The sequence below is a fragment of the Trichosurus vulpecula genome, chromosome 8 (genome assembly GCF_011100635.1).
Source record: "Trichosurus vulpecula isolate mTriVul1 chromosome 8, mTriVul1.pri, whole genome shotgun sequence".
In the NCBI taxonomy this organism is placed as follows: Eukaryota; Metazoa; Chordata; class Mammalia; order Diprotodontia; family Phalangeridae; genus Trichosurus; species Trichosurus vulpecula.
The window spans coordinates 244261910-244270761 of record NC_050580.1 but is presented as its reverse complement, the minus strand read 5'-3'; the positions used below and the strand labels follow the sequence as shown (position 1 = coordinate 244270761).

Here is an 8852-nt window from a genome sequence, read left to right as displayed (position 1 = left end):
ATCCTGTCACCCATTTATTCAATTTTCTCCTTTTACCCAGTCCCTTTTCAAAAGTGTTTGCTTCTGACTACTTCCTCCCCCAATCTGCCCTCCCTTCTATCATCCCTCCTCCCCCATCTCCTCCCCCTGCCCTACTTTCCTCTCAGGTAAGATACCCAATTGAGTGTGTATGCTATTCCCTCCTTAAGCCAAATCCAATGAGAGTAAGGTTCACTCATTCCCTTTCACTTCCCCCTCTTCCCTTCCATTATAACAGTTTTTCTTGCCTCTTTTATGAGATAATTTACCCCATTCTACTGCTACCTTTCTCCTTCTCCCAATATGTTCCTCTCTCACCCCTTAATTTTATTTTTTAGATATCATCCCTTCATATTCAACTCACCCTGCGCCCTCTGTCTATATATATATTTCCTTCAACTACCCTAATACTGAGAAAGGTCTAACGAGATACAAATATTGTATTTCCATGTAGGAATGTAAACAGTTCAGCTTTAATAAGTCCTTAATGATTCCTCTTTCTTATTTACCTTTTCAGGCTTCTCTTGGTTCTTGTATTTGAAAGTCATATTTTCTATTCAGCTCCAGTCTTTTCATCAAGAATGCTTGAAAGTCCTCTATTTCATTGAATTTCCATTTTTTCCCCTGAAGTATTATACTCAGTTTTGCTCTGTAGGTGATTCCTGATTTTAATCCAAGCTTCCTTGACCTCCTGAATATCATATTCAAAGCCTTCAGATCCCTAAATATAGAAGCTGCTGGACCATGTGTTGTCCTGATTGCGTTTCAACAATACTAAACTTGTTTCTTTTTGGCTACTTGAAATCTTTTCTCCTTGACCTGGGAACTCTGGAATCTGGCTACAATATTCCTTGGAGTTTTCCTTTTGGGATCTTTCTCAAGAGGTGATCTGTGGATTCTTTCAATTTCTCTTTTACTCTCTGGTTCTAGAATATCAGGGCAGTTTTCCTTGATAATTTCTTGAAAGATGATGTCTAGGCTTTGTTTCTTTTTTTTTTTTTATCATGGCTTTCAGGTAGTCCGATAATTTTATAATTATCTCTCCTGGATCTATTTTCCAGGTCAGTAGTTTTTCCAATGAGACATTTCACATTGTCTTCTATTTTTTTTTCCTTTGGTTCTGTTTTATAATTTCTTGATTTCTCATAAAGTCATTAACTTCCATTTGCTCCATTCTAATTTTAAAGGAATTATTTTCTTTAGTGAGCTTTTACACCTCCTTTCCCATTTAGCTAATTCTGCTTTTTAAGGCATTCTTCTCCTCATTGGTATTTTGGACATTTCTTGCCATTTGGGTTAGTCTATTTTTTAAGGTGTTATTTTCCTCTGTATTTTTTTGGGTCTCCTTTAGCAAACTGTTGACTCCTTTTTCATGATTTTCTTTCATCCCTCTCATTTCTTTTCCCAATTTTTCCTCTACTTCTCTTACTTGATTTTCAAAATCCCTTTTTGAGCTCTTCCATGGCTTACAACCAATTCATATTTTTCTTGGAGGCTTTTGATGTAGACTCTTTGACTTGGTTGTCTTTTTTTGGTGTAAGTTTTGATCTTGTTTGTCACCAAAGTAAGAGTCTATAGTCTGAGTTTTTTTTTTTTCACACTGTCTGCTCATTTTCCCAGACAATTACTTGACTTTTGAGCTCTTTGTCAAGGTATGACTCTGCCTCTAGAGTGCAGAGTGCTCTGCCCCAAGCTTCAGGGGTTTTGAGCTGCTGTTTTCCTAGCTACTTGTAGGCATCTGCAAATTTTCAGTTCTTCTGAGGTGATATGTTCCAAGGAGAGGTTTTTATTCTCCTCCTGTACTACCCTGGAGTTTGTGAGTGACCTCAAGCACTCTTTTCTTCAGTGGAACTGTTAGGAGGATTCCCTCTCCACAGCCACCACAAGCTCTGCCACCCTAGTGCTCCTCCTCCACCCAGGACAGCCAACCAGAATTGGGAGCCAGATCCAAGCAGGACAAAGCAAGAGGACCCTGCCCCAATGCCAAGAGATCCCTGCACTTCTACTCTAATAAGCCACTTGATCATTACCGAGCCCTCCTCCGCCCCCCCCCCCCCCCCCCCGGCCCCAGTCTGTTGGTTTGGAACTCTGGCAGCAGCAGCTACTGCTGCTGCTGTTGCTGCTGCTGCAGCCACCTCCGTAGCTTCAGGGCTGGGACCAGACCACACCCTTCTCTCACCCGGGTCTGACAGAGTTTTCCCTTTGACCTGCTAACTTGTCTTTGGCATTTGTGGGTTGAGAAGTCTGGAAACCTCCATAGCTCAGTGATTTAGTACCCTGAGGCCTGCTATGCTGAGTCTGCTCCAGCCTGGTTTGTGCCAGCATGGCACTCTGCACCCAGCACCACATGTTAGACCCTTCCCAGTGACCATCCTGGTGGTCTTGGTCTAGAGACTTGTTTTACTCTGTCATTTACTGGGTTCTGTAGTTCTAGAATTTCTTTAGAGTCATTTTCTACAGGTGTTTGGAGGGATTTGGGGGAAAGCTCACACAAGTCCCTGCTTTTACTCAGTCATTTTGGCTCTACCCCCTAAACGACATTTAAAATACCCTCTTGTTCTAAAACTGTGATCCTATGAGATACTGAATTCCATGGGTGTGGTTAGAGGGCAGACATTGCCCATTTTGGGAGGAGCAAGTAATCATATGACACTCAAATAAAACCTGTAATTAAAGAGGGGAGAGAGGATAGGGAGAAGGTACAGAGAAGGAGCTCACCTTGCCCACCATCTGTTTGATATATATTTTTAACCATAATCAAAACAATACCATCATTGCTCTTCAAAATAGTTTGTCAGTCAATCTATTATTACCCCATAGCTACTTGCAATTTTCCAAATGCAAATGACGCTCCTTGGACACTGCTCTTTTATTTATTTTGTTGTCTCACTGCTCATTAACATATAAGCTCTTTAAAAGAAGAGGTTTTTTTGTTTGTTTCTTTTGTTTAGGTTAGTTTTGTTTTGTTTTTTGGTATCTCCAATGATTGGCATATCGTAAATTTCTAATAATTAGAAAAATTCTATGCAGGTATTTAGATTTTATTGTTTCCAATTTCTTAGAAGATTGCAAATTATGTTAGGGCCCTCTAAATTTAGTACCTTCTAAACTTGATGCCCTGAAACAAAGACCTGGTTGCCTTCCATGTTTGTGTGCTCCTTGTCTTTGCAAAAGAGCAGGGATTGGCATCTTCTCATATTGTATTCCAGGTAACCTTTGTTCTTGATAATTTCTTGACATTCATTTTTTATTTATTTGTGGTTGTTCTTTTCATTTATTTTGATGAAATAATCATGTGCATTGTTTACTGGCTCTGTTTATTATCTTTCAATCAGATAATGTAAATCTTCCATGTTTCTCTGTATTTTTCATGCTCATGATTTTTTATAGGTGAAGCAGTGGCTAGGGCCCTGGGTTGGAATCTACTTGACTCAAATTTCTAATCTTCCTTCAGATACTTACCAACTGTGTAATCCTAGGCAATTATTTTTTTAGATCATCAACAAAATGAGGATTATAATAACACTTCAAAGGATTGTTTTGAGAATCAAATAAGACAACATATGTAAAATATTTTGTAAATCTTAAAGTGTTGCATAAATGTGGGCTATTATGATTATTATTATATCACAAATATTATAGTACCAAATATTCTGTTATATTCATGTACTGCAATTTGTTTAACTATTTCCCTGTTAATGAATGATGAATTTGTTTCTAATTCTCTTCTACCACAAAAAAATGTAAAACAATTTTTGAAAATGTGAAACCTTTCTTTTCCTCAATAACTTTCTGTATCTAGCAGTGACTTCTCTGCATCGAAGGTTACAGAGATTTTAGTCACTTTATTTGAATATTACAAATAGCTTTCCAGAAGGTTTGTACTAATTCATAGTTTTATCAATATATTATTTTGCCCCCAAGGAAAAAAAAAGTGGTCTCAAGCCAGTTTTTTTCTCATTCATCAACTATTTTTAGCTCTCCTTCAGTTTAATCTTTGACAAAGAAGGTTTGAACAGATTATGATGCATTGTCTAAAGATGGCAGCCCGTATGCCAAGATTAAGACATTCGGAAGCCTTTAACCTATGTATTCCTTGGCTCTAACACAAAAAGGCAGCAAGTCGAAATGGGTATGATGGAAAGGGTGCTGGTTCTGGAATCAAGAAACCTGCACTGAAATCCAAGATTTATTGCTTACTCTTTGTGTGCCTTGCACAAGTCCTTTAAATCCTTTATTTAAAAAAGGGTAGATTGGATAATCTCTAATATCTGTTTCAGCTTGAACTCAATGACTGGCTATCGGGCTATATGGAGTCAGGAAGTATGTGTATGTATGTGTATATACATACACACATATATGTATATATGTGTATGTCAAGTAAATAACTTGAGAATCATTTGAAAATGTAATGCTAATGATTCAGTATGGTTCTTTAGATTTTTTAATGAAATATGAAGAGTTCTGCAGGTATGTAAACAAAATATCAAATATTGATAGAAATACTGAGTTAATTACTGTTATTTTCTTACTACTTATTTTTAGACATTGTAGTTTTGTGGAAGATAATTATATTTGTGCCTTTATTTAGTTTATTTGGGGGGAAGAGATATAAACCAGGTTGGGAAAGAAGGGACAAGATGAGGAAACTGAGGTCCAAAGAAGTTTAGTGAATTGATACAGTGGCAATGTTTGGGTTCAGATGCAGGTCCCATGACTGGGTATCTATAGCACTTAACTCTGTTGTCTTCTTGTGTGAAAAATAAGGAATAAATGAAAAAAAAGACTTTAGAAAGTGACATATGGGTCTTAATTATGGCAAATGAATAGAATAGTGAAAGATGGAGATCACCTTTATACACACACAAACATTCCACTTAGGAAAGACCACAGTGAAATTAGTCCTTTTGGTTTATATACCTGTAGAATCAATCTTGCTACTTCATTACCACACCTCAATTTTATGCTGAATCCAATCTGCCATTATTTTAATGTTTTTTTTTTTAACCTGGGTAAACTTGGGTAAATAATTTTAGCTCCCTGGGCTTCAGCTTCATCGTCTGAACAATTAGAGAGTTGGGTTAGATAATGAACTTCTTGTGTGGTGTTAGGCCTATGATCTATTTTTAAGGAATTATGGTTGGTGTTAATCACAACTGATTTAATGTATATTGTTTTTGTTGAGTGATTTTTTTTTCAGTTGTTTCTGACTCTCTGTGACCCCATTTGGGGTTTTCTTGGCAAAGATACTGGAGTGGTTTGCCATTTCTTTCTTCAGTTCATTTTACAGATTAGGAAGCTGAGGCAAACAGGATTAAGTAACTTGCCCAGGATCACACAGCTGGTGAGTATATGAGATCACATTCAAACTCAGGGAGAAGAGTCTTACTGAATTCAGACCTGGTATTCTATCAACTATACCCCCTAGCTGCCCAACGTAATGGATACCTGCCTATTACGTCACTGCCAATGACATAAATTAAACCTGTCTAGATATCAATTGAATCAACCAGTTTGTTTGCTTTTGTATTATTGGAGTTATATGACACTTGGCATTGAGTTCTAGACCGGAGGGAGGAAAAACACATTAGACATGGCAATAAAAGAGCAGAGCCTGGGGAAGAGGACATTCCAGAGTTTTCAAAGCATTTATGTAGCATCTCATCTATGAACCATAACGTCATTCATGAAAGAGAGATCTGAAAATATGTATCTTCTATCGTTTCATAATTAAAACTGCATATCTGGGCCACAGAGCCTTTGTGAATTTGCTTTGACTGACTTAGGGTCTCAAAACACGAGTTTGACTCACTTCTGTGTTTTTCTATCTGATACATCATTCTATTATGTCTGTTTGTAGGATGAGTTAAATTAAGCTTGAAATTGCACGAAAGAAATCTGCCTCAGAAGCATTTTGCAAATATTATGACAATGAGACGAGAGCAAAATGCATTGAATGCTATTTGCAAAGAATCATATTTAAATGCTAGGAAAAGTAAGTAACTAGAATAGTCAAATAATTGCAAGGTAAAGTATGATTCACTTAGTGTAGGGCAGGGTTTTGTTTTTTGTTTGTTTTATTTTGGGCAGGCTAGAAAAGCCAATGGACACCTTCTCAAAGTAACATTTTAATTGCATGCAATAAAATACATAGGATTATTAAGAAACAAAGTCTGTTAAACACAGTCATCAAAACATTTAAAAACAAGTTCACAGAGCCCCATCTTAAGAACCTTTGGTTTAGAAGTTTATGTGAGATCATATATTAGTCTCCAATATGGAGACTTCCATTGTTTATGCAAAAGTCAATACTATGCTGGCCTTAACTTATTTTTCTATTTTTTTGAGGGGTGAGGTTGGGATGAGAACAGAACAGTGAAGGTATTTGAAGGTATTTGTGGGTTTTTTTAGGGATGGTTTATGTATTTTCCCTAAGGAAATTATCTGCAGGACACAATGTTCCTGCTGAACTCTTCATTTAATCTGGTGGTTCTCACTAACCAGGCTTCCCCCCAGCACCTCCCATTTTACGATAAATGACTTCAATCATTTCCATTATGAATGTCTCTAGGACTCCAAGTGCAGTTAGGTCTACTTGATTGATATTTCAGTCTTAAACATCAGTTATGGGATGTAGAGATATGCTACAAAATAATCAGACCAGTGAAATAGGCAGAAGGTCTATATTGGAAAATCTTTGAGGATACAAGAGGGGGAGATCAAGACCTAAACTGTAATATCCAGGAGCATGATGGAAACCATGAACAATGAGATATTATTATTGGAAGTGTTTTAAAGATTATCTGTTTCTCCCTTTGTGTCTCTAGGATTGTTCTGGTAAGTGTTTAACAACTGGATTTTTTTAAAATTTTGTAAAGAATGGTTTTTATTTGATAATTTGATAGATTTTTATTTGACAGATAGTTTGGTCATAAATTATTAACATTATGAAAGTATACATGGAATAGTATGCATTGAAGTTATATCTTCTTTATTACAGACATATCCTAAATTTAAAGATTTTATTTCTGACTTAGAGGTTGCACTACTGCATGAAAGTGCTTGATACACTTCGAAATGCTACATAAATATGTACCATTATGTCTGTCTTATTGGGGGAAGGAAAGGCAGAGCTTAGAATAGAACAACTACCTTTAAACTATAATGATGAGGTGCTTGGGTACTTGTGTTTGGACCCTAATTCCAAGATCATATTTCTCCCTAGCTTCAAAACACTATCCCTGACAGTTTTCTCCCCAGCCCAAGGATACCATGCCTAGCAATACATAGCAATAACTCATGAGTGGGCACCAATAAGACAAACTACCTTTCCCCACAATTACTCATGAGTGGGCCCAGTAAAATAAACTGTTTTCCCCATCACAAGAACAAACTGACCTCTGAGGAAATTCTCTTGCAGAAACAGTACTATCTCGTAACCATAGAATTATCATGTATCAATTCCCAAAGTTATCATATTCAATCCAGAGGTCAAACTATAGACATCAACTCTCAAAGCCATCTTGCTACAGATGTAACAGACCAAAAGTACACCCCTCTTTTGAGAAAGCTGCAATGCCTCATAAATCTTCTGAGTCAGAACTTCACTAATATTCACAATTAAAAAGGATAGTTAGTGCATTCTTTGAATTGATTAAGAGTCAGATTAGGAAAGTTTTTATTAAGGCCATCAGTGACTTCCATGTCTTCTGGAGTCAACTGCAAATCAAACACCTGAAAGTTCTCTTTGATCCGCTTTTCAATGAAGCTCTTTGCCGAGGCTACCACCCCTCACTGATTCTGGTATTGGAGAACAACCTGGTCTGGGGTCCAATTGTGCTTCTTGGCAATGGCTCCCAGAACTGGGTCATCTAGGAGAATGGGAATCTTTTCATCTACCCATGCAGTCTCTCTGTGGAATCCCAAAGCACTGTATGCTACCAATACAATATCATTTGACTTGCAGAACTCCAACAATTTGCTCTGGTTCAGGTAAGAATGGCATTCCACCTGTAGTCAGGTTTATATTTAAGCCCAGTTTTATTTAGGTTCATTTCCAATTGCCTGTAGTTGAAGTTGAAAACTCCAATGGACTTCATGAGGCCTGCATCCTTACATTTCTCCACGGCTTCCCAAGTATTATATAAATATATAGAGTCCCTGAAAATTTTGTGATTTTCATCCATTGGGAGTTTATCTTCGCCAGATTTAAGAGAGACAGGCCAATGAATAATACAGAGGTCAAGGTAATCAAACTGGAGGCTCTTCAGGGACTCTTCCAGGGCAGGCTTCACCAATTTGGGGTAGTAGTGCATACTCCTAAGCTTCCCTGTATAGAATATGTCCTTTCTGTTTACTATTCCATCTGCAACCTTTGCTCAGATTGCCTGTCCAACTTCTTTTTCATTTTTGTATAGGAAAGTTCCATTAATATGGCAGAAGCCCACTTCAATAGACACCTCTGTGACCTCCTCACTTTCACTTTTGGGAACACTTTTAGGTCCATAAGTACCAAGTACCAGTACTGGAATAATGTTCCCATCACTCATTGTCACCCTATGAAATCTGGAAAGAGCCATTTCTTTTCACCTCACAGGTCAGGTCAATTCTGTGCAAACTCAGAAAATTCCCATGCTGAGATCTAACTGGCTTTTTGAACAAAAAAAAATACAAGGCACATTTTAAGTTTAATCTGCATTATTAACATTCTACATCACTTTCTTAAGTCAAGAAAATAATAATAATAAATAATCATCATAATCAAATAAATTGAGCCTTAAAAGTCCCCAATTTCTGAGGTGTAAATGCTCACACTGAAAATTTAATACCTGGTT

The 8852-nt window shown here is 37.1% G+C and overlaps 1 pseudogene; it reads right to left on the bottom strand.

Moving 5' to 3' along the window:
- Window positions 1-7638: 7638 nt before the first annotated feature.
- On the bottom strand, window positions 7639-8597 carry LOC118829365 (annotated as a pseudogene).
- Between the last annotated feature and the right edge of the window lie 255 nt (window positions 8598-8852).